At 41.1% G+C, this 25720-nt stretch overlaps 1 protein-coding gene across 1 annotated transcript in view; it reads right to left on the bottom strand.

The window, feature by feature from the left end:
* The window catches only part of LOC127441556 (semaphorin-6B-like), a 163675-nt gene extending 138248 nt beyond the window's left edge, over positions 1–25427 (bottom strand). The window contains exon 1 of the mRNA XM_051699122.1: positions 25259–25427. The gene's annotated coding sequence lies outside the window, so the exon portion shown is untranslated. The remainder of the gene's footprint in view (positions 1–25258) is intronic.
* Positions 25428–25720: the final 293 nt, after the last annotated feature.

The following is a 25720-nucleotide window of genomic DNA, read 5'->3' as shown; positions in this document are numbered from 1 at the left end:
CTCACTAAAGTGCATTCATACTCAATGTTATACAAGGCAAGATTATTTATAAAGCACATGATGGTAATTAAAAGTTCTTTACATCGGCATGAAAATAAGGGTTTTTCAAAACCCTTAACCCTAAACTTCATAGCATCCTGTCCAATTAAGCTACATACAAGAATGATAGCTCAAATTGTGTACTAAAAAACAATCAGAACACCTTTGCAACCACTCACATAACACACTCTCACGGCAAAATCGTCAGGATTCGTACGACTTTTCTAAATTTTGGCTAATTCGTATGATATCCTGCAACTGCACTCGTTTGAATTCCTACGACCTTCACTACAGCCAATGACATCGCTGGACATCGTTTCTATCTAATACACGACAACAGCTTCCTATCATGTTTACAAACTCTACTGATTGGTTAAGTTTAGATAAGGGGTTTGGGTAAGGGCATAATATTAATAAGTGTGTCCTTAACACCTCGTGCGTGAAACTCACGCTTACTTCCGCAATAGTCATCCGGGAATTTGCATGTGATGAAGTCGTTCGAGTTTATGCGAACAATGTCATGTGAGATCATACGAAATAGCCAACTTGTAAATTATGTACGACTTTTCATGAGATCGGGTTGGCTCACAACAACCTAGCATTGTTGCAGCGAGTTTTGTATGGGAAAGCACCACTCACATTTTCTTGTAAAAATTTAGATATCTTGTTATTTAAAGGAATATTCCGGGTTTAATACAAGTTAAGCTCAATAGAAAGCATTTGTGGCATAATGTTGATTAGCACAAAAATTAATTTTGACTTGCCCCTAATTTTCTTAAAAAATAAAATAAATAAAAAAAGCAAAAATCTGGGTTACAGTGGAAGTGAATGGGGCCAATCCGTAAATGTTAAAATATTCACTGTTTTAAAAGTATAGCCACAAGATGTAAACAATATGCTTGTTAACATGATTTTAGTGTGATAAAATCGCTTACAAACCTTTTCTGTTTAAAGTTATTTTTTATAGTAAAAAAGTAATTTTACAACTTCATTGCCATGATAATGCAATGTCAACAAACCCTAAAACCCTAAAACGACTGTAAAAATCACAATTTAAACAACTTTACAGTTCAAATAATACATGAGTTTTAACAGAAGAATTGATGTAAGTGCTTTTATAAAATTATTAGCTTCACATTTCTGTGTTTAGACCCTCCAAAAATTGGCCCCCATTCACTTCCATTGTAAGTGCCTCACTGTAACTTCGTTTTTTTAAAAGGAGGGAAAAATCTAAATTAAACATTGTGCCACAAATGCTGGCGATTGAGCTAAGCTTGTATTGAACCCGGAATATTCCATTAAAGGGCCATATTTAACACGATGACAAGTTTTAAGTAATGGATGGCAAAATCATAAGAAATCGCACAAGTTGGCTCACAGAAAAAACGTTCGACTTTTACTTCCATACAGAAAAGAGAATGGTGACAACAGGTGCTTAGCACTGTGGCCCCTAAGATCTAAGTTACGTTACGCCACTGCCCAAACCCTAAACCTAACCATAAAGTCAAATTTCCTTATCTAAACTGTATACCTAATGAAAATAACTTTTGTGTACCATGGAAGAAAGTAAACATTGGGGTTTTGGAACAAGAAGAGGGAAGCATATTACTGGTTGTTGATATGCATGAGTCATTAGAAATTTAATGAGTAACCAAATTTGCTCACTGACATTTCCTTTCTTAAAATTAAGTGTTATACAGGAGGCTAGCTAAAATGTGATGCCTGTATTGTATCTATGGGAATAAAAGTCATACCTTTCCATACGACTGAAGTTGTATGATATCTTATGATTTTGCAATCTCATACGAATTATTATCAGTTGTCATGAAGTTATGTTCGCAATATTTTCAATTTTGCAGCATTTTTTCCTCTGATGCCGCTTACAATATTAGTCATAATTGTTTCTTGCACTAAACCTCATGGTTGTGAGAATTCTGTGAAGAGTTGATTCATGACTAAAAACTGTACTTGACATTCTGCGAAGGCCCGAATGAATGAAAACCTTCACAAACTGAAATGAAACAGCTGTTTAATGAACAGAAGGGCCTGGAAAACTGTAGCCCATTTATGTATGTGCATCCACCAACTAAAATCACCAACAGATATTATAAACAAGCTGGCATTTAGAATCTGACACCTTGCCAGGTTTCTCATACACATATGCTTGCCAATCCTTCCAAAATCCTTCACACAGAAAAATTTAATCAAAGAAAAATACAAATGATGAAGCACCCATGTTGCAGGAGAGACGAAAATGAAAGGAAAACTGTCCTGTAATTGTGCAACACCATTTCCAAAGTTCAGTCCCACCTCTATGGTGGTCCGTAACTAGGAACTCTGTTCCTGCTGAGAAACGTTATAGGGAAAACGCTCCTTAGACACTGACATTTCTGTGTTTAATCCCGTTTAATGAGGTTAAATTTAGCCAGCATGTTGGCTTCTGAAGGTTACTAGTCCCCATAAGAGGTCTTTAAAAGATGCGAGGGGAACATAATATCTGTCCTAATATCTGTCCTCTCTGTCATTTGTGGCTTATAGGCTGATGTTTGCATTAAAGGGATAGTTCACCCAAAAATGAAAATTCTATCATCACTGATTTTTTTTATCTTGCCTTTAAAACACTTATACACTATACAAGCCCCATTGATTTTTACAACCCATGCCAACAACCCATTCAGAGTGTGCGGAAAATCCGGTTTAATTATGTCAATGGTAGGTGGAAATGAGTTAGCAACACTTTATAAATATTGGCTGCATGCAATAGTGCAGAGTATTTACAATAATAATTTCACACCATAAACACAGAAAATAAACAGGAAGTACAAGGTGCTAAATGCTTTTGATATTCATCTCCACCAGGAGAATAAGCGGGAAACAGATGGTGAACTCTTCGTTTAGCAATCACCTTCCTCTAACCCTCAGACCAGACACATAATATTATCAGAGATCTTCTATACTGAGATAACAACCTCCACGATTTTACCGTAGGAGAGAGTGTAACATTAACTACATGTTACGACAGTAAGTCACAGGCTGCATCCGAAACCAGGAAAATGCTGCATACGGAGGCAGGATGAAAATAAGGTGCTTTTCAAACTGTTCAGAGACCAGTTTCCTTTAGAGTTCCATTCATTCAAAACAGCAGTCAGTCAAGCTATTAACTGATTAGGCAGCAAGGCAGCTGCATACATTTTCGGATGCAGCCACATTTTGCAGATACCATACAAATTAATGTACAGAGCTGTAAACTGACACCTACCTGTCGAAACATTTTCCGTGTCTTCTCTTATAAAACAGCAATTTTATCGTAGTAAACTCAAATCTCAAAAAGACTGTTTAGTGTAAAACATATTGATGATTAGCAGAAAGGCGTCAATTCATTATGTGATGAGTTGTTTCCTCACATAAGCAGTTTATTCAGCACACGGAAGCATCTCCTCCATAGACATCCATTAAAAAAAAATCTTGTCTTGCCTCTTGTCTCCTCCCCGGTGTACCACCCATAGTATTATCCCTGGCACCTCTTTGTTCACCACAGTGATGTACAGATGTTTATTTGTCCATCCATCCATCTTTCCACCACCACTCCATCCATTCTTTCATCCATCTATCAGTCCATCCATTCACCCACCCACCTATCATCCATCAATCCATCCATCCATCCATCCTTCAGTCCATTTATCCATTCTTTCATTCATCCATCCATCCATTTATCCATTCTTTCATCCATCCATCCATCCATCAGTCCATTTATCCAATCTTTCATCTATCATCCATCCATCACTCCTCCATCAATCATCCATCCATCCAGTCCATCCATCCATCCATTATTTCATCCTTCAAGCCATTCTTTCATCCAACAATCCATCAATCCATCCACCCATCTATCATTTCTTTCTTTCTCTTTCTTTTTTCTTTCATCCATTTTTATCCATCCATCCACCATTTCATCCATCCATACATTCATTCGTCTGTCTGTCCATCCATCCATCCATGCATCCATCCATCCATCACTCCTCTATCAATCATCCATCCATCCATCCATCCATCAGTCATCCATCAATTCCTTCATCCATTCATCCATCCATCACTCCTCTATCAATCATCCATCCCTCCATCCATCCATCCATCCATCCATCCATCCATTCCTTCATCCATTCATCCATCCATCACTCCTCTATCAATCATCCATCCATCTATCCATCAGTCCATCCATCAATTCCTTCATCCATTCATCCATCCATCACTCCTCTATCAATCATCCATCCCTCATCCATCCATCCATCCATTCCTTCATCCATTTATCCATCCATCCATCCATTCATTCATCACTCCTCTTTCAATCATCCATCCATCCATTCATCATCAGTCCATCCATCCATTCTTTCACCAATATATCCATCATTCTCTTTTTCTCATCCATTCTTTTATCCATCTATCCATCCATTCATTTTTACCCATCCATTCTTTCTTTCATCCATCCATCAGTCCATTTATCCATTATTTCATCCATAAATCCATCCATCCGTACATACGTACGTCCATCCATCCGTCCATCCATTCATTTCCTTCTTTCTTTCTTTCATCCAGTCTTTCATCCATCTATCACCTCTCAATCCATCTGTCATCCCTCTATTCTTTCATTCATTAAACCATCACCTCCATTAATCTATTCATCTATCCATTCTTTCATTCAATCCATTCTTTCTTTCTTTTATCCATCCATCATTACATACATACATCCATCACCTCTCCAATCCATTTAACCATCCATTCTTTCATTCATCTACTTATTCATCTGTTCATTCCTCTGTTATTTCACTCATCCACCCATTCATCTGTTCATTGATCCATTTTTCATTCATTCATTCATTATTCCCTCCCTCCATCCATCTATCCATCCCCCCTCTATCAATCATTTATCTTTCCATCTATCCATTCTGTTATCCATCCATCCCTGTAAATTTGCACAATATGAGATGAGAAACATCTAGGTATTAACATTCACCCTTTGCAGTCAATCAACTCACCAAAAAATATTACCAGTTTAACCCATTCTAAACATGCACAGAAATTCTTGACTAATTTTAGCTGGTTATTAATTAACTATATTATAATATAATTCTATTGCCATGGATTTAATTATGAATTATGAATGGAAACCGAAATTAGTAAAGACAACTATTGATTAATAAACAATATCAATAAAAAATGAACTATTGTGCACTGTTGTTGCTGAAATGTTTTAGTGTCTATTGGCATAATCACAAGCAAAAATGTAATTAATCATGCAAGGTTAAAATAGCAACAAATACCATTTTAAGGATGACATGACAGTCTCCTCAAGGAATTGCATTGCCTACTTTGTCACAAAACCACCAGTTAAATCAATTAACTTCAAATAAGTTTAAATCACATTTCAAGGTGCTAAAACACCAAAATATTTGGTATCTTTCTGTGATGGTTCTCAGCTAATAAAAACCTTCATGTCATAGGTCAGTGTACTTATTATAAAGCCCATGAATTTCCCCACTGGGATCAATAAACCACTTCCATTAATCCAGCATAGAGGCCAAATTCATCCAGACTTCGTTAAGCGAGTGAGATAAACAAGTCTATAGCAGGTAAGAGGTTTTAAATAAGTCTGTTTCGTGAAAAACATTCCCGCTCTGACTGTCAGGGGTGCAATAAGCTTTAATTTGATGAAAAGACAAACATTCTGACTCTTTTTAAAAAAACAACATAAACATTTGCCAGGAAAATAAAAAATCAAGAGGAAATAACTCAACACTGTGCTGATTGCTTCTTCAGAGGCATAAAGCACACAGTGACATTCAAAGGATCTGTCAGAAGCCGGAGATAAAGAGAAACTGTGGAGCGAGCTGAGATCATCAAGACACATGTAGAGTGAATGCTGGTATAACTGAGACTGACTGTAGCCTTATCACAGTGAGACGGCACTGTAAACAAATCCATCATATTCTGTTTAAAGCGAGCAGGAGCAATAATACAACATTACAAATGATTAGAACGCTCTGTAGTTCCACATTCTGACATTTTCCCTCTGCAAAGTTCTATACAGTCTTTAAAGATCTTCAAACTCATTCAAGATTTTTAGCTAAACTTTAAAGGGTTTATGACATGGAAAACCAGGTTTTCATGCACTTCACAGATGGTAACTATACTAGATATACTAGACAACAAACCCCCAAAACCTGCAAGAAAGACCTCATAACAGAGTTCATCTACACCGACCGACCGACCGACCGACCGACAGACAGACAGACAGATAGATAGATAGACATAATTTCCCCCAATTTAAACCTTAAATAATTTCCAATGGTGTATAAAAAACAAGCTTAATTGAAGACATATTTTCTGAAAACAAGTCTAGATATCTTATGCATTTTTGTTGTTGAGTTCTGAAAGTTGGAGTATGTTTTCACAGTACATCAAACTCTTATTTTAAAAGATTAAAGAAATGTTAAAAAAATGTTTTATAATGTAGTCTAATTTAGGGGAAATGTGGTGGGGGTTGAAATGAATAAAGTTTCCTACAGAATTTAGCTGGTAAATCTAATACCCACTCAGAGTGCAAAGAAAATAAATAATTGTATTTTTTGGAGCAAACAGAGAATAATTCATGCTACTTATGTGAACCTTGGGTTTATGCTTAAAATGAAAAAAAAAAAAAAACTATCTGCCAGCTGAGTAAGAAAAACCTTATATCTTATTCATTTTTATCTATTTTTAAAGGATATTTAGATGTTTCTTCTGGAAAACAACACAAAAATACTGATTAACAAACTGTTTTTTTTTGCACTGAATCCTGGAGGTGAGAATAGAGGATGCTGCATTTAACCACAAACAGTGCTGTCTGCAACACTCCATTTAAAGCAAAAATCAACAGCGGCAGCCGCAACCTCTGTTTAAAGGTTAAACAGAGCTAAAGCCAAAAGAGGTGAGAAGAGTAATGTCGAGGCCAAGGAAACTTTGTGAGGTCAGCATTGCTGAAAATCGGCAGTGTTATCAACAAGAGCAACACTGCTGGTCTTTACAGAGGGCTGAAAGATAGAGGCTGAGGGTTAAACTACAGCTCCCTGGCAGACAGACATGCTCTGAAAAAGGCCTGACTCCAAGCAATTTCCAGCTAGTATGTCTTACCAATATTAAGGGTTCATGTTTATTGTTGATATTTGAGATATTGATGGTATTTTATACATGCATCCTTTGTTTGTTTTCCCTTCTTTAATGACTTGACTGAATTATTGACAACCCAAATACTTAAACAATCGACAGTATATCTGTCTGGCACCCCAGCATTTATAATTAACCTTAGAGAAGGAAAACATTACAGCACAAGTGGTGGACAGTATGAGCAAATATTTCAAGTGCTGTCCCATTGTCAAAAACGTTCAAGTGCACTAAAACATTCACTCCTTATAAAATTTCAGAATGTATTTTAAAAACCAGTGAGCACTAATCAGATATTCCATAATGTCTTCTTCAGTATCTAAAGTCAATTTTTATTTTATTTTGTTCAGAAATATACAGTTAACTATTATTATTAATACAAAAATAATTTGATACGTCCCTCGTTTATTAAAATAAAAAGGCACTTACAATAGAAGTTTCAGTAAGATGCATACAATAGAAGTGAATGGTCTTTAAACATTCTTTAAACATTACATTATACAGTTTCAAAAGTTTAGCAAAAAAGATGTAAACATTATATGTGTTAACATGATTTTAGCTTGATAAAATTGGATACTAATCCTATCTGTGCAAGGATATATTTCACTACCAAGTAGAATTCGTGAACATGATATACTGATTGACATCATAGGGAACGCCCTGATGGAGGGAACGAGACATTGTGTCGATGTAGTGACACTAGAGGTCACTCTTGGGAGCCCCAAACACCTCTGCTTTTTTTAAAAAAGGCCAATGAGAATTGGCGAGTGGAATTTGCATGCCACTCCCCCAGACATACGGGTATAAAAGGAGCTGGTATGCAACCACTCATTCAGGTTTTGTGCTGAGGAGCCGAGACCAGGTCCCGGCCATTTCAGCGGGTATTTCAACGTTGTGGCAAGAGGGACACAATCGTTCCCTCCTTCATGGAACGGAGGTTACGAAAGTAACCAGGACGTTCCCTATCTGTCACTTACTCGACGTTGTGTCGAAGGGGACAGCCCCCCCTTCAACCTCTCCCTCAGGAAGGAAAGCACCTATCTACCTGAGCATCTCTGGGGGTCTTCCCATCGGGAAGAACACCACTTAGTGAACAGATGCCACTTCAAGGCATACAGGCACCTCGTAGAGGGAGCCCTAGCCTGAGTGATCGTGTCTACCACTGCGGGTGGTAGGCCACTTAAGTCCTCCACGTCCCGTCCAAGGGCCAGACGTGGAGATTCCAGAGGTCTGGTCGCGGGTGCCAGATGGTGCCCCGTCCCTGAGAAAGAAGGTCCTTCCTCAGGGGAATTCACCGGGGGGGGCTGTCGCGAGGAGCGTGAGATCCGAGAACCATGTCTGGGTGGGCCAGTAGGGTGCTACTAGGATGATTACTCCTCGTCCTCCCTGACCTTGCACAGGGTCTGTGCAAGTAAGCTCACTGGGGGAAACACATACTTGCGTAGTCCAGGGGGCCAGCTGTGTGCCAACGCATCTATACGAAGAGGTGCCTTGGTCAGGGCGTACCAAGTCGGGCAGTGGGAGGATTCCCGGAAAGCAAACAGGTCTACCTGTGCTCGACCGAATCAACGCCAAATCAGCTGGACCATCTGAGGGTGGAGTCTCCACTCTCCCCTGAGGGTAACCTGATGTGACAGCGCATCCGCTGCAGTGTTGAGGTCGCCTGGGATGTGAGTGGCTCATAGCGCTGCTGACTCCAGAGTAGGAGACAGCGGGCGAGTTGTGACATGCAATGGGAGCGTAGACTGCCTTGGCGGTTGATGAAAGCTAACATCGCTGTATTGTCTGTCTGGACCAACACGTACTTGCCCTGGATCAATGGCCGAAACCTCCGCAAGGCGAGCAGTACTGCCAACAACTCTAGGCAGTTGATGTGCCAATGCAGCCGCGGGCCAGTCCAAGAACCGGCAGCTATGTGCCCATTCATATGGTGCCCCAGCCCGTCTTGGAGGTGTCTGTTGTAACCACAACGCGCCTGGAGACCTGCTCTAGGGGTACCTCTGCCCATAGAAATGCCAGGTCGGTCCAAGGGCTGAAGAGGCGGCGACAGACCGGCGTGATGGTCATGCGATGTGTCCCGAGGTGCCATGCCCATCTCGGGACTCGAGTCCGAAGCCAGTGCTGAAGCAGTCTCATATGTATCAACCCGAGCGGTGTGGCCACCACTGAGGATGCCATATGCCCCAGGAGCCTCTGAAAGTGTTTCAGTGGAACCGCTGATCTCCATCTGAACGCCTTCAGACAGTTCAGCACCGATTGTGCGCACTCGTTCATGAGACGTGCTGTCATCGAGCCTGAGTCCAACTCCAGACTGAGAAAAGAGATGCTCTGAACCAGGGAGAGCTTGCTTTTTTCCCAGTTGACCCAAAGCCCCAGTCGGCTGAGGTGCTGGAGCACAAGGTACCTGTGTGCGCATAGCAACTCTCGAGAGTGAGCTAAGATCAGCCAGTCACCGAGATAGTTGAGAATGCAGATGCCCACTTCCCTTAGCGGCTGCCTCCACTACCTTCATGAAGACATGAGGGGACAAGGACAGGCCGAAGGGGAGGACCTTGTACTGGTATGCATGGCCCTCAAAGGCAAACCGCAGGAAGGGTCTGTGTCGAGGTAGGACCGAGATGTGGAAGTACGCGTCCTTCAGGTCTACCGCCGCAAACCAATCTAGATGTCGGACGCTCGCTAGAATGAGTTTTTGCATCAGCATCTTGAATGGGAGTCTGTGCAAAACCCGGTTCAGTACTCGCAGGTCCAGGATTGGTCGCAACCCACCGCCTTTCTTCGGGAAGGTGAACTAAGGGCTGTAGAACCCTTTCTTTATCTCGGCTGGAGGGACGGGTTCTATTGCGCCCTTGCGCAGAAGGGTAGTGATCTCCACACGCAAGGTAGCGGCATTCTCGCCCTTCACCAAGGTGAAGCGGACACCGCTGAACCTGGGCAGGCGCCTGGCGAACTGAATTGCATAGCTGAATCGGACGGTCCGGGTCAGCCATCGCGACGGGTTGGAAAGCACGAGCCATGCGCCAAAATCCAGGCAAGAGGGACCAAGGGAATGATCATATCGGATGTACTGGCTGGTGGGGCCTCGCAGCGGGATGGAGCTCGAGGTGCCACGTCAAGGGGACTCGAGCCCCGTGGCCGTGCTGAGTCCAGGGACATATAAGCACTTACCTGGCTCCTGCCGCCCACCATAAGATTGGTTGAGGAGGGGGGAGGAGGAATCTCGTCCCCGTAGTCCACTGGAACCAATCCCGTGTGGGCGTGTTTGTGACACAGCTGGGCTCACAGGGGTGGGGGGGTCGCTGCTGGAGCGCCATACCTGCCAAAATGGGATGGTGGACGTGACGACGGCCGCGCGCATCGGATATGTGACCCAGGAGACAAGGGAACCATTCTTTTGTCAGGCTTTTGGGTGCCGCAGCCTCCTGGGCAGGCAGCGACAAAAGATTCTCCTCCCAGCCTTCCTCGGGTTCTTAGCGGCCGGCCGCGAGACGGGTAGCATCTGCTTCCTGCGGAGGGCTCCACGCTGGAGCCGGGCCATGGGGGCGGGCTGCAGCGGAGCTGGTGTTGATGCTGCAGGAGGACGCCCTTGGCGATGAGCAGACAGGGTGCGGGGTCTTAAGCCACGCCGGGGCAGGATATGTTGTAAAACCTCCATCTGCTTCTTCCTCGATGGCATCGCCAAACAGGCCAACCTGGGAAATGGGGGCGTCAAGGAACCGTGCTGTGACCGCTTCTCCCATCTCGACCAAGTTGAGCCAAAGGTGGCGCTCCTGGACCACCAGGGTGGACATCGCCTGCCCGAGAGACCGTGCCATGACCTTCATCACCCGGAGAGCGAGGTCAGTCACTGAGCGCAGTTTCTGCATCAATCCCGGATCAGAACTACCCTCGTGCAGTTCTTTAGCACCTTGGCTTGGTGTACTTGCAGGAGAGCCATGGCGTGCAGGGCGGAGGTGGCTGGTCCAGCGGCATAGTAGGCTCTAGTGCCAGGGACGACGTAAACCTACAGGCCTTGGACTGGAGCTTCGGGCGCCTGCGCCAGGTGGCGGCGCTCTGCGGACACAAGTGCATCGCGAGCACCTTGTCCACCTGGGGGATCACCGAATACCCCCTGGCCGCTCCGCCATCGAGGGTAGCGAGAGCAGGGGAGCTGAAAGACCGGGACCAGGCAGTAAAAGGTGCCTCCCACGATCTTGTCAGCTCCTCATGCACTTCCGGGAAGAAAGGATTGGGGGCGGGGCATGGCCGGCGCCCCGTGCCCAGGAACCAATCGTCGAGCCGCGAGGGTTCAGGGGAGAGTAGAGGGTTCCACTCTAGCCCGACGCTCGCGGCCGCCTGGGAAAGCACGTCCGTCAGTTCCGCGTCGGCGTGAGGCTGGGCGACCATTCATACGAAAGCAAGCCGCGACCACACGTTGCCATGGTCATGTTCTCACAATGAGGACATGACTCATCCACGAACGACATCTCCGCATGGGCAGTGCCCAGACACGTAAGACAGCGATTGTGGCCGTCGGAAGCAGAGAGATAACGACCGCAACCAGGAATAACACACAAACGGAAAGGCATCTTTAAAAAGACGCGTCTTTAAAAAGACGTTCCGTGTGTCGCTCTTTCAGAAAGAAATTATACTCTTTTAGAATATACTCTTTTAAATGTTCTGCCGAAGCGCCCAGGGGTGTTCTCTGCAAACCACAGATGCAGAGGGGGAGAAGCCGCTGAAATGCGGTGTAAAATCCAGCAAAGAGAGGTGAATGAACTCGGCAGATGAATTCAGCTCAATGAATAGAACCGCTCGGCTCCGAAGAGAAAATCTGAATGAGTGGTTGCATACCTGCTCCTTTTATACCCGTATGTCCGGGGGAGTGGCATACAAATTCCACCTTTTTTTAAAAAAGCAGAGGTGTTTGGGGCTCCCAAGAGTGACCCCTAGTGTCACTACATCGACACAACGTCGAGTGAGTGACAGATAGGGAACTATGAATGGAATGAGACACACCCAAGGCTTCATCAGTCGGCAAAAACAGAACAGGAAATTAAAATCAGAGGCTAAATTACTGATGTCAACTTATGAAATTATCTAAAGGAACCTACATTCAATAAGCAGGCATTAGCATAGACCGCAGGGCTCGGGGGGAGGGGGGTCAATTCAAGACTGATGACCAGAGTGGATGTTGTTTAAAATCCCACGAGACTTCCCAAAGGCTAAATGAATTGGTAACCAGAACGTAGGTTGAATCAATGCAGTAGGCACCAGCATTAGAGCTGTTTAACAGCTAGGCTACACCAGAAAAATAGGGAGGGGGAGAGAGAGACTTGATTAAATGATCTGATTGCAAGCCACCTGCACACTAAAACACATGTGCTATCAGACCGCTGAAATGATTAATGAGCCCTACCAAACACATTATTGACCAATCAAATTTCAGCTTTAGGGGTCCATGAGTACTTTGAGAAAATGTGAACAGTGCCTTCCTGTGCAAAAGGGGCAGTGGTGGCTTGGTGGTTAAGGCTCTGGGTTAATGACTAGTTGGTCAGGGGTTCAAGCCCCAACACCGCCACGATGCCACCGTTGGGCCCTTGAGCAAGGCCCTTGACCCCATCTGCTCCAGGGGCACCGTATCATGGCTGACCCTGCGCTCTGACCCCAGCTTGGCTGGGATATGCAAAAACTAGGGGTAGTGGTGGCTCAGTGGCTAAGGCTCTGGGTTACTGATCAGAAGGTCAGGGGTTCAAGCCCTAGCACTGCCAAGTTGCCACTGTTGGGCCCTTGAGCAAGGCCCTTGACCCTATCTGCTCCAGGGGCACCGTATCATGGCTGACCCTTCACTCTGACCCCAGCTTAGCTGGGATATGTGAAAAAAAAAGAATTTCACTGTATATGTGCAAATGTATAATGTGTGATAAATAAATATAAAAAAATAAATAAATAAAAAAAAAGTCACTGCAACACTAGGGTGTTGCCAGGGCATTGGCTGTATCTCATTTTGAAGGCTGCGTGCTAGGTAGGACGCATCCTTTGAAGGCTGCAGTATACCGAGTGTCCTCCTTTAAACAAATCTTGTTTAAACGAGACGGCCTTCATAGGACAAACTGAAACGGAACGTAATATGGTTGCTATGATAGCATGCCACTCTTTAACAAGTGCTAGCGCTTCGAGTGAGACGAAGTCCCTTAAGAAGGGAATGTATGAGGTACATTTTAGGAGAGTTATAATGATGTAAAGAGAAAGGAAAATAGATTTTACAGGTGTACTTTTAGTCTAATACTTTTTTTTAATTATATATTAATATAATAATACATATTATATACTTTGCACCCATCTACTGAGGTACTTCAACTTGGCAATTAACATTACTTGCGTTTGAACATCATATTTACGGGCAAATTGGCATTAGTTTTTTTTTTTTTTTTACATTTCCGTTGAAGCAAAGAATTGTGGGTTGTGAGTGCCCACAAATGATACACCTCATGCATCCTCAGAATGCCCGTGAAAGAAGGTCGCATTCGAAGGCTGCATTGGAAGTGTCCTACTCACTTTTATGAAATGAGACAACCTCGATGATGTATGCAGCCGAGAAATGTGACCTCCGGAGGATACAGCCTTCCAAATGAGACACAGCCATTGTAATGTGGATGCTAAGTATGCAGATTGGTTTTCATCACATTTCTGGTTGCTAGGGCTTTGCTAGTTGCTTGCTAGGGTGTTCTGGGTGGTTTTAGGCAGTTTCTTACTGGCCCAAATTAAAAGCCTAGCAGCCCATCTCCAAGTTACTCTAGTATTCTGGTCCCAAGATCGGGTTGCTCCTTCATTCATATCTATGGGATTTTTTGTCCATTTTATCATCCACCAGGCAAAAATCACAAGTTCAATTGCTTAAGAAAATAATAGCACACCCCTCTACAGAAATTGCATGATTTGAGGTATCTTTAGCATTCAATAATTTGGTGAAATTGAACATACTGAAAATGCAGCTGGCATAAAAATATGGATTGATGAAAAGTTCAAATACTGCATTACCCATTCCATGAGTCCCAAAATGTGATTCAGGAAGTGGGGAGTGGATGACAGGCTGTTTTTTCATCAAGTTCAAAAAAGTAAAAGAATGAAACCAGATTACACAAAAAGCCAAATTCAATCAAAGAAAGCTTTACTTTTAATGAACTTGGTTCAAAATAAATGAATGGGTCTTTATGGGTCTTTTAATGACATTTCTGTTGCAATTAGGTGTAGGTTTGATAGTCAGAAGACTCCTTAGAGATACATTTTTGAGATTCTTGCAAAACTATATTATTTGATTTTTCAAATGAAAAAGAAAAAGACACTATTGCAGTGACCTTTTGGTTTCAGAATGAACAGAAATGTACATAACTCTTACATACTATATATCAATGCTTCACCTAATGTAACCTGCACTTAAAACATCAAATATCAGTCATTGGAATTAATTGATAAATTTTGAGTGCAGTACAATAGCTCAGTGAGCTGCCTACCTAGACAGCAATTTAAGGCATCATAGACATGCTCCCTACGTGAAGGCTGTTCCAAAAGTTAGGCGGCAACATTATGCTGTCTTCTACGATCTTTTTTTTTTGGGTGGGTGGGGGGGGGTTACCCTGTTTCCTTTGCAGAGAATGCAATCTGAGAAAGCACAAGCTTTGAAAAATTGACACGATGCCTTCAATAACAGATGTTTTGCCATCCGATTGGGGTGGGGGTCGCTCTCGAGTTTTTTAACACCAATACTGCATTCCATTCAACTCTGAAAGTCTGATTTTCCAACTTCCTACTAGGAAAAGTGCAATGGAACGCTACTTGATGTCGGAACTCCAACTTGGAAACTCATGCGAAAATTTTCAACTCCAATTTCGCCGAGATGCAGGTGCGTGACGTCACACAAACAAATCTGCCATAATTTCTGCCAAAAAGTTGGCAACCTTATGCTACTGACAAAGTCTGCTGGAATCAACTGTGCATTGAGTCTCCTGTGCACTTCACGTTAGGAGAGCTATTTAAATGGCAAGCTAAGCTGATTTCTATATAGAAAGCTCTACATAGGTCACTTAAGAGGTTCAATTTCCGTTAGGATGCTGCCTTGAAAGGTAACTGCTAATGTAGACAGTAAATGGCAAGGCTGCTCACTAGGTTTTGGAACAGAGCTACTGTTTTGTAAGATTCTGTTTTGTACTACAGTGTACATTTAAACTAAAAATGAATTGCAAGCAGCCTGTTTGTACGTTGACTGCTCCTGACAAATTTCCCAGCATGTACCTTCGAGAGAAAAACAAAAGAATAAAGCAATCCTAATGCCCAGGGAACAAAAATGACTAGCGAGGGAGAACAAAAAGATTGCGAGCGAGAGAAAGGTAGACAGTTATTCTGTCAGTCATATAATCTCCAAAATCACATCATGTACTTTTTCTGAAAAATATCCCTGTGCTCCTTAACTTAAGCAACATTGCACACTTCAGAAAGGCTTAATTCCTTTCATACTTTATTTTTTCCCATTGGAGGTCACAAAGCTAAACACCTCAGCGGCATGTGACAACGCACAGACGAATTTCAAGAAAAACATTTTCAAAGGCCCATTCAACCGACTCACTCATTAATCAATTTATGGCTTCAGAACTGACATCAGAATCAAAGCGACCCAAGTTTCTCCCTCTTTGTATTCCTCTGCCATGTGCGCTCTGAAGAATACACCCCCTGCCGCCTGTATGTCTGGTGTTTTGGAGGGGAGGTCACTGGACTGATGCCCCTCTCCAGTGGTGCTTGTGTGATCTACATCTTCATAGATACTGCCACATTGCAGGCGCCTTTCAAAGGGGCATTTACCACTTTCTAAAAGATGTACAATAGCATGGTGGGGCATCTAGCTTTCTCTAGTGGTGCAGTTACTCTCAGCATGCATTAACAGATCACAGGCAACTTCAGAGAAAACAACTTTAAATGTTTATGAAGTTTTATGACAAGAATGTTACAATATTTGGAATAGAAGGTGGGGATGTACCTATGTATCGGCCACCGATATGTATTGGCTAATTACTGACCAAATTAAAACCATTGGCATACAGGTATTGATTCATAATTAATTACATACATTTATTGCATTGTACCTGTAAAGTAAAAAGTAAAGTTTTGTATAATGTTGTATTAAAATGTTTAAAAAAGTAATATTTTTTCTGTTTAATTTAAAGAAACACCTATCAAAAATAAATAATAACCAAAAACATAAAGCATGCTGAATGTATAGCCTATTATGAGTTTGTAATGTTCTAACATATGTCAAATTTGAATTGTATTGTTTAGAACTGTAAAAACAGAAGTCCAAAATATTTGAGGTACAAAATAACCTTTTTTCACACATAAATTATCATGTTATCAGTTATTATTATTTTGATTTTTTTACGTTTTACCTTTTTTATCTAGTAGCCTGTTTATCTTTAATCCCTAAAATTTTGGCCTGTCATGTGTACAAAAGATACAATCCATGTTCAATGGAAATTATTTATTGTTAGAACAATAAAATAGCTTGTGTACCTCTTTGTACATTTTAAAAGAATAATTCCTAAGCAAAACAGTGATCTGAAGACAAAATAATGTAAATAAGTGGCAAAATATTGCTATCATCCTATAGATAATTTCAAGAGTGTAAACAATAACAAAGGAATTATAATGCTACTGCGCATGTTTGGTCCTAAAGCATTTCCTGTCGCTGCATTTTTATAACCCAGAACTGTCAAAACAAAATGACTAGCGCATACTTTCTAGCTAAAACAGAACAAAGAAGATGCACATGCCATTTTTGAGAATCAAATATTAACATGGCACAGAATCATAGAAAACCGTGCAGATCTTTCATTAAAACTGTGATACGTTTTGGTGACCCATAGGAAATAAAGTATTTAAATGGAGAGCTAATGGATATTTTTTTCTTTCAACAACCTTTTTCTCAGATGTTTCTCTTGAGAAAAGACCCCAGTAATCTCACATATGTCTCCTGATTTTCAAAAGAGATCTTAACAATGTCTCAAACTGTGATCAGGAGTTGCCAGACTGCAAACAAAAGTCTGATTTCGAAATTAAATTTTCCCAAAACCAAATGTGGAGCTATGCCGTCCACATTAATTTTATAGCTCTATACTCTTAATGTCCACAACTGACTTATAGGTATTTCTTTCTATTTTAATTTCTCCACAGGCATTTTAGGAGAACCATCTGAGACAATGATGAGAGAAAACTTAAAATTAACAACTGAGAATTTCATATATTCTCCAGAGATTTGAAAGAGCAACCAGTCTGAGCAATACAGTTTTCCTCTTGGATGTTGTTGGCATCCTCCTAAACAATCTCCTGCCAAGCATTTCAATAAAATGCATGAATGGAAATTTCAATACAGCTGTGAAATTATTACATATCACTTTTTAGCAATAAGATCAATTTAGAAAAGCAAAGGAGTGTGTCACATCAGTGTTTGCTATTATACACAATTTTGGCACAGCCATACAGTGTGCACACAGACCAAAAACATTCTAATGGGTAAATCCCAAAAACAATTTAAAACCTGCAGTTTTGGACAAGCAGACAGAGTGTAAACAGAGACACTCGCAGGAAGTAAGGTGAGGTAGTAAATTAATATTTCGTTTCGCATCAATGCTAGCACTCGGTTACGTTTAATGGCACTTTATTTGTTTACCCAATTCCAGCCAGCCACACGGCATGAATTGATATTCAGATAAGAGGGAGGTGAGAATAACGCAGAATGTTATGTCTTCTTGTTTACCACAAAATGAGAAGTCTACAAAACCCTGACTGGTCAGAATGTAATGTTCCTGCTAAATGAAAGTACACAGTGTTAGCATGTGCTAAATGTAGACTATTGTGGCTGTTAAAAAATAATTAAAATGTAGATCTGCAGGGTGACATTACAGTGAAGGTTATCACAAATAAAGAGTTTGGGAGGCTAATTTTGGAACATTGTGGGTTTAACTGCTGATGAAATTTACGAGCTAATTGGTGGCTAACTGCTTCAAAATTAGCCCCTTATGCCCAGTTGTGACTATTAGCCCTGCAAACATCCTTTTTTGTGGCGGAGCTTTGGGTAATGTATATTGCTCTCAACATGATATATTTCAATAGTTTCCTCTCATCTGAGCCGTGATAACAAACTGTCAGAGCTCACATATCTCTCTGTGTAATAACACAGCGGTTAGCACACATGCTCAACACGTGATGAGCCATGGCGCTTATGGGGATGGTGTAAGTTAGAGTTTCATAATAACTTACAATATAACTAGACAGGTTATTAGTTATCAAGACAAACTTTGATGCTGGCTCGACAAAGCATTGTTTGAAAGTTTAAACAAGTTTTAAAAGTTTAATGATTATTCAGACATTAAAGTAAGAAAAATAACTAGCTAGCTACACTAGCACATTGCTCAACGACCTGTTCTGACTATTCTGACTTTCGGTGGGTTTCCAGAAATTGAGTACACTAATATGTTCTGATATAATAGGATGTTATGGTTTTTATTCTATAACTGGCTTGAATCATGTGTATGTGTGGAGCTTGTTAGCTAATGCCTCAGATGACTCAAGGTGAACTATGTGAACTTCAGAACGATAGAGAGAGATAATCGAAGCCCTCTCAACTGTGCACATCAAATGGATACAGCATATAGATATCTGCTCCAACAGACAAAAGCTGGTGAGTTGAACTTGCTTATTCTGTGAGTTTTGAATTGAAACACAAAGCAGAGACTCAGAACTCTTAAAAAATAGGTTCTTCAATGGTTCTTTGTTGCAACTCAAGTTCAGCAAAGAACCTTTTTCTTATCAAAAAAATTTCACTGCATATGGTTCTTGAGTTGACTAAAAGTAGCTGACTACTTTTTTTAGCTTACTAAAAAGTTCTTAAATGGTACATTTTCAGTTCTTCAAATTAGTGTTTTATTACACATTTTCATTACTGCTTAATTTCTTGTCAGAGAAAATCACTGCCTAACACTGTGTCCAAGCCAAGCACTTGTTCACAGATACAAGCAATCTGTCCACACGGAAAGAGAAACTGCTGCACGACAGAGCACAATTAGAACTTTTTGATGCTTAACAATTTAACAATAATAATATGATGTCTAATATATAGTTATGTTGAACGGGGTCTTGAACCAGTGAGATTTCTAAGTGGGTGGGGCTACAAACAGCTTTGCAGCAGAAATAACCAAGTGATCTACAAAATGTCCTGTCACTCATACTTTTGTGTCTGGTAAGGGCAAAACCTACTGTAAATTTGGAAGAGTTGGACCTGATTAGTTGCACCTGGTAAGGAAATCAGCAATTTTCCCTATATGTTTTTGATGCACTCCCATTATTATGTATTGACTCCAGTTAGCAGTGGCGTGTGGTGGTCTTTTAAAAAGAAGAGGCAGAGTGCCATCTCAGTGTTCGTTTTTTGTTGTTGTTTTTTTTAGTTCCATTTGACATTTGCATAGTTTTCAGGTAACACCCATACAAATCTGAAATCTGATTTAACACAACATATGATATAAAAAAAGTAGGCCTAAATAACAATATATGATATAAAAACAGTCACATACTTGCACATAAATGCAACAACATATATTTCAAAATCCTAAATTCGCTAAATAGTTCTCCTATATGTAACATATATTTTCCTTAAGTCATAGTTTATTATCACCTCATTTGAATAGGCTATGTACATACAGTATATGCCCAAACAAAATGAACTATAGTTTTATATATGTCTTAATTGCCATATATCAGATTTCTGTACAGGAAGGCTTATGAAATACCTTTTAACTTACTTTGTAAATAAGCTTGAAATACTTATATTTTTGTATGTTCATATTAACACTATTAATTAAATCAAGTCAAATCAAAGACTCATTTGCACTGTATTATAAGTATAATTTTTTACATTGCTTCAAAAACAATACCTAAAAGAATACATCCATCCATCCATTTTCTATAGCCGCTTGTCCTATTTTATTTTATTTTTTCTGAGACCAAATTATCTGTGCGATGCTATCCATATTAATTGTATAGATCTGCAAGCCAACAACAGATTCATTTGTTTCAATCTTTCTTGGGAATTTTAGGAGAAACATTTCAAACAAAAGTGATATAACACACAACTGAGAACTTTATTGAGTCTCCTGAGCTATGAAAGAGCTAACTTCAAGCAATAAAATGTTCCGCTAGGCTGGGCTCAGTAACACAAATACACACACGAACAAACTTTAATACACCCAAATAACACCTTCAGCTCTAAATCCTCCTACATTGTTGAAAAAGAGAGTAATTCTATGGTCTGCAGACCACAAAAAAGGAAACGGCCAGCCATAACACGCAACAAAATACTGACAATAACCAGACGTCACCCTTGGTCACCCGAGCTTATGGTGCATTGGGGAGAAGGGCCCCTTGGTGCTCTTGGTCCCCAGCGATGGGTGCTTGGTCCCAGGAGAGATGGAAAGGGTAGATTTGGGGGTGGGGGTCAGTGGGGGGCTAAGGGAGAAGTATGTGAATTAACCCGAAAAGACACCTGCTACTTTTGTGCAGCACCTGCCTGGCAGGCCTGCTGCGCTGCTGTCTGTGTGCACAGCAAAGATAACAGGAGGGCTATTCACTGCTAGTCAGACAGAGAGAGTCAAACCCTCTCTCGCTTTCTGTGTGTGTGTGTGTGCACATGTGTGTGTGTCTTACACTCTAACACACATCGAGACCTGCTATATATGATTCTCTCCCTCTTCTCTCCAATAAACACACACATACACACTTGAACAGATGCACAGGCTCTGTTCTAAAACCTATTGAGCTGCCTATAGCCTATGTAGACTATGTGCATTAACTATGTGGGGACCAGAATATTATAGTGGCTTGAGTTTGAGTGACCCACAACACCCTAAAAATAACATAGTGTTGAAAACCACTCAGAACACCTTAAGCCGGTGCCACACTAGCAGACTCAAAACAACTCAACGAGGGTGTCACACATGCAGACTGTTTTGCTGAGATCTCACTCTCTTCAGTCGGAGGTATGACACACTTGGTGATTAAGAATGGTGGAGGAGTGACAGACATATCAACTGCCCATATGCAACGTTCAGTGAGTAAATGAAATTACGTTCAATAAAAACAGACTGTTGTGTCTCCACTCTCTGATTAAGTTAGTCATTGTAGTGTAGGAGAAAAATGCAGGAAAAATGCTTAGTGACAGAATCACTTTAGAATTAATTCAGTTTTTAGGATGATCTGCAGCTGAGTGCGATCGTAGATGAAAACGTTCAGATCATCTTGACGTCTTGTCAGTTCTTCAGTAAAAGAAGAAGCTGTTTGGTCACTTGAAGAGAACACATGAGCCCGCCCCAGAGACAGAAACATTTTTCAGTCATGTTGGATCCTTTTTCCCAGTTGCTGGAACCATTAACTATGCAGGGAGTTCTGATGGTCAAGTGATTAACGACCTCCAACTGGCAGACACTAAAGCCCAAAGTATACTTTGACACGTACAGTCGAATGCTAGCCTGTCAAAAGTATACTTCATATGACTGTTCGCGCATGCACATGCATTTGGCGCATGTGCGCTACGACTGCTATGAGATCCTGGACTATTTGTCTTCAGGAGTTTAGACCCATAAAGATTTCTTTATAGTCCTTCAGACTTGAGTTGTACAATTACAGGTATCTCCTGACCTCCTCACATATGTGCCTTTGACGTTTACCTTTGTCTTCTTTTGTTTAGCGGCAATTGCATCTTCTTCTTGCGCTTCTTCCTGACAACATCGTTTCAAATGTGAGTGTTGCCACCTTCTGAACACACTAATTTGTGTTTACTAGTTCATTGCTCACGCCCTCTGCTGATGACGAGACCCCCACCCCCCAATAATAAAAACAAGCAAGTACAACCCCCCCCCCCCCCCCCCATATGTATACCATGATTAATGGAAACATGTAAATGCTTCACACTGTAACCCCCCCCCCCGCCCAATGTTCAAGCCAAATCTATGCCCTTGGTCTGACCGAAGTATAATTTGGGCTTAATGCATGCTCATCTCCCTCCGCATAACCGGCGGAGATGTAAATGAAGTTCACACCTGAACATCAATGAAAAGATCGGCTAGTGTGGCGCTGGCTTTAGAGATCACATAACAACTCCCTTGCAGCCTCCCAGAACACTGAAGCATCGTCCCAGTGAGTTTTGCACAGGTTAGCACAACAATGGTTCTAGTTCTCTACAAATATTCCATTGTTCTTTGGAGCTTTGGACTTTAAGACATATGATTTTTCAAAGTCACCTATGGGTAAAACAAATAATAAAAATAAACCACAGAATGCCTTAGAGCACAGAGACAACACATCAGCAAGAAAAATTAAATAAATTAATAAAAGAGTTAAAGGCAGGATAAGGCCAGCTCGTTTTGCGACACCTTGACATAGGGCAATTCTGGGCTGTTAATGTATAATGTATAGATGTTCTTGCCTTCTTTCACATGAAAATGATCATGATCTTATTTGACATAGCTATTATTAGTGCTTCACTTGTTGTGATAGTTTTGGACATGGCACTATAGTAAATCCTACTACAAAAAGTACCATGGTACAATCATATTTTAGGGCATAATACCATGGTATTCTTTGAAGTGCCTTGGAGAACAATACTGTATATCAGGGGGTTTCAAACTTTCTGATGCCAAGGACCTTGCAAGGACCCCCTTTATAAAAAAGGCAGTTATTTATTTGTTGTATAAAAAGACTAATTTTAACTGTGAAAAATAGTAACCTTAATATTATAAATAAAACATGTTGTCAGTAAAATTAAATATTTGTCTTTGTCAGGGGCCTGGGTAGCTCAGCGAGTATTGGTGCTGACTACCACCCTTGGAGTCATGAGTTCGAATCCAGGGCATGCTGAGTGACTCCAGCCAGGTCTCCTAAGCAACCAAATTGGCCAGGATGCTAAGGAGGGTAGAGTCACATGGGGTGACCTCCCCGTGGTCGCTATAATGTGTGGTTCTCGCTCTCGGTGGGGTGTGTGGTGAGTTGTGCGTGGATGCCGTGGAGAATAGTGTGAAGCCTCCACGCACTACATCTCCACGGTAACGTGCTCAACAAACCACATGATAAGATCCGTGGATTGACAGTCTCAGACGCGGAGGCAACTGATATTCGACCTCCGTCACCCGGATTGAGGCGAGTCACTACGCCACCACGAGGACTTAGAGAGCATTGGGAATTGGGCATTCCAAATTTGGGAGAAAAGGGGAGAAAATCTAAAAAATCTAAAAATAAATAAAAAATAATTGTCTTTGTCACTAAATCCAAAACGTATTCAGTTAAATTAAAACATTATCTGGGATTTTTTTTTTTTTTTTTTTTTTTTACTTTGTATTAAATTGACAGTGTATCTTTCATTAAACACACATAAGATTAATGTCATGATTTCCAACCAGTCTTTAGAAGCAGAATGAAAAAAAAAAAAAAACATTTACAAGTTAACTTTGCCCTTAAAAATGTATTTGATAAGATATTCTATATTCTGTTAAGGGCTCTCTTGCGGCCTCCCTTTTTTTTCTTTCAATGCTTGTTACCATTTAGGATTAAGAAATTGCATTATAGTACCCTTACAAAAATATCACCATGGTAACCAGTTTCCACCAGCTTACCTTAATTATGATAGTTATAGTTACTGCAATAAAATTATAGTAACTTAGATTTGCCCCAGCTGTCATAAACTTATTTTGAAATCTTCTTACACTGAAGAAGATACTAACTGGTACTTATAATTTTACTGTAGCAACAATAATTATAGTAACTAGGGTATTTTGGAAACCTGGTTACTATGGTAAACTTTTGTGAAGGTAGCCATTAAGTGCAATGGTATCAAAGTACCATGGTATTAACACTTGCTGGAACCATCACTTTACCATTGTGCCACCACAGTGGTTGTGTACAGTAAAGTTTTACACATAAAAGGTTAGGTTTCCTCAGAAATAGGGGAACCAGTTTGACCTTATAAATAATGCAAACCTACACAAGCCACATAAAACCATACAATCATCACATATAGAGCTTAAAGCACAAAAGATTAATTCATTTTGTGATTGCATTTAATTCATGCATGTACACCCCAAAGCTCAATCTAACATGATCCTCCAAAATCCACCAATATACAAGAGCTTTGTCTTCAAAAACACTGCTGACATGTTGACGTGTGCTTTTCATAAGACTGACACCGGAGAGGTTTGTTTATTACCAACAAGATATTATTCAACATCAGAGGACCATAGGTGTCCATGCATTCACAACAATAGAAGGATTTGCATTGCAACCACACCGCAGTAGACCTCCCATGCCCTGCACGTGAGTGAATTACAAACTTTTTGTTTTGCAAGATACAGATCTTCAAGCATGCTCTGTAAGACACACTGCTGGAGACCAATAAGCCATGGGGGGGGGAGAGACAGAGCCCTGTATGTAAAATCCAACTTAAGCCCTAGTCAAAAATCCAAAAGGAATGCATACAGGATTCATGGATTGCAATCCATCCTAAAGGTCCCAGATTGGAAATGTTTACATAAAATTCTAAAATAATACACAAAAACTAGTTCTTTTAGAACACTTAGTTCCCAACAGGACTTAATGTCTCTACAGAAAAAATGTCTCTATGCACAAGGAATTTAAAGAAAATCTTCCAGGATTTTAAAACTCCTGTAGCTGCCCTGTAACTGAACTGTCCAGCAGCATTATTCCAGTTCCAGTTTACCACAGATTGCACCATATCCAAAAGGACTCTGAGAATTAAAAAGAATCCTGTAGGAATTTTGATTCTTATTTGCTCACATTAAAAACTGATGTTTAGGAAAATTCAATTCAATTCACATATCTTTGGGATTTTGTTAGCAGGGTGGATATATAATTAACTTTATATTAGTTAAAGGACTGTAGGCTACTTTAATTCCTTTCTGTGCATTTAATATTATTCAACCGCAACTGTATGGCTTACCTGAGAAGTTGGACGTCGGTGCGTTTAAACCCTCAAGGTGATGCTTCTTGGCGCAGGATGCGGGACAAAGCCGCGCTCGCCTCCGGGCGAATAAATTCCTCCTTCCGTTCACCTACCTCTCCTCCAGACCGATCACACGCACCGGGCTGATACCGATCGGACACGGGCGTTTTTGAGCGGGTCAGGTGCGCACCGGGGGTTTTAAAGCGCAGTGGATCCCTTTTTTCCACGCGCTCACGGAGACACAATGTCCTTTTCCGAAGGAGATGGGAGACGGTGATCCGGTGCATACGCTATGCTGCTGTAATTCGGTGAGGGTAGGTGTGGTTGGTTGAACAGGCGACGGACGGAGACCGACGGAGACAGACAACCGTGGAACGGATCCAAAAGAGCAGTCCTGCGTTGAGACGGGTGCAGTGCGTGTCCGCTGAAATGCTTTAAAATGGAGAAAGATCAGATGCA

Source organism: Myxocyprinus asiaticus, chromosome 5 (genome assembly GCF_019703515.2).
Source record: "Myxocyprinus asiaticus isolate MX2 ecotype Aquarium Trade chromosome 5, UBuf_Myxa_2, whole genome shotgun sequence".
In the NCBI taxonomy this organism is placed as follows: Eukaryota; Metazoa; Chordata; class Actinopteri; order Cypriniformes; family Catostomidae; genus Myxocyprinus; species Myxocyprinus asiaticus.
Note: the sequence above shows the minus strand (reverse complement) of the source record. Positions and strands in the feature narration are given on the sequence as shown.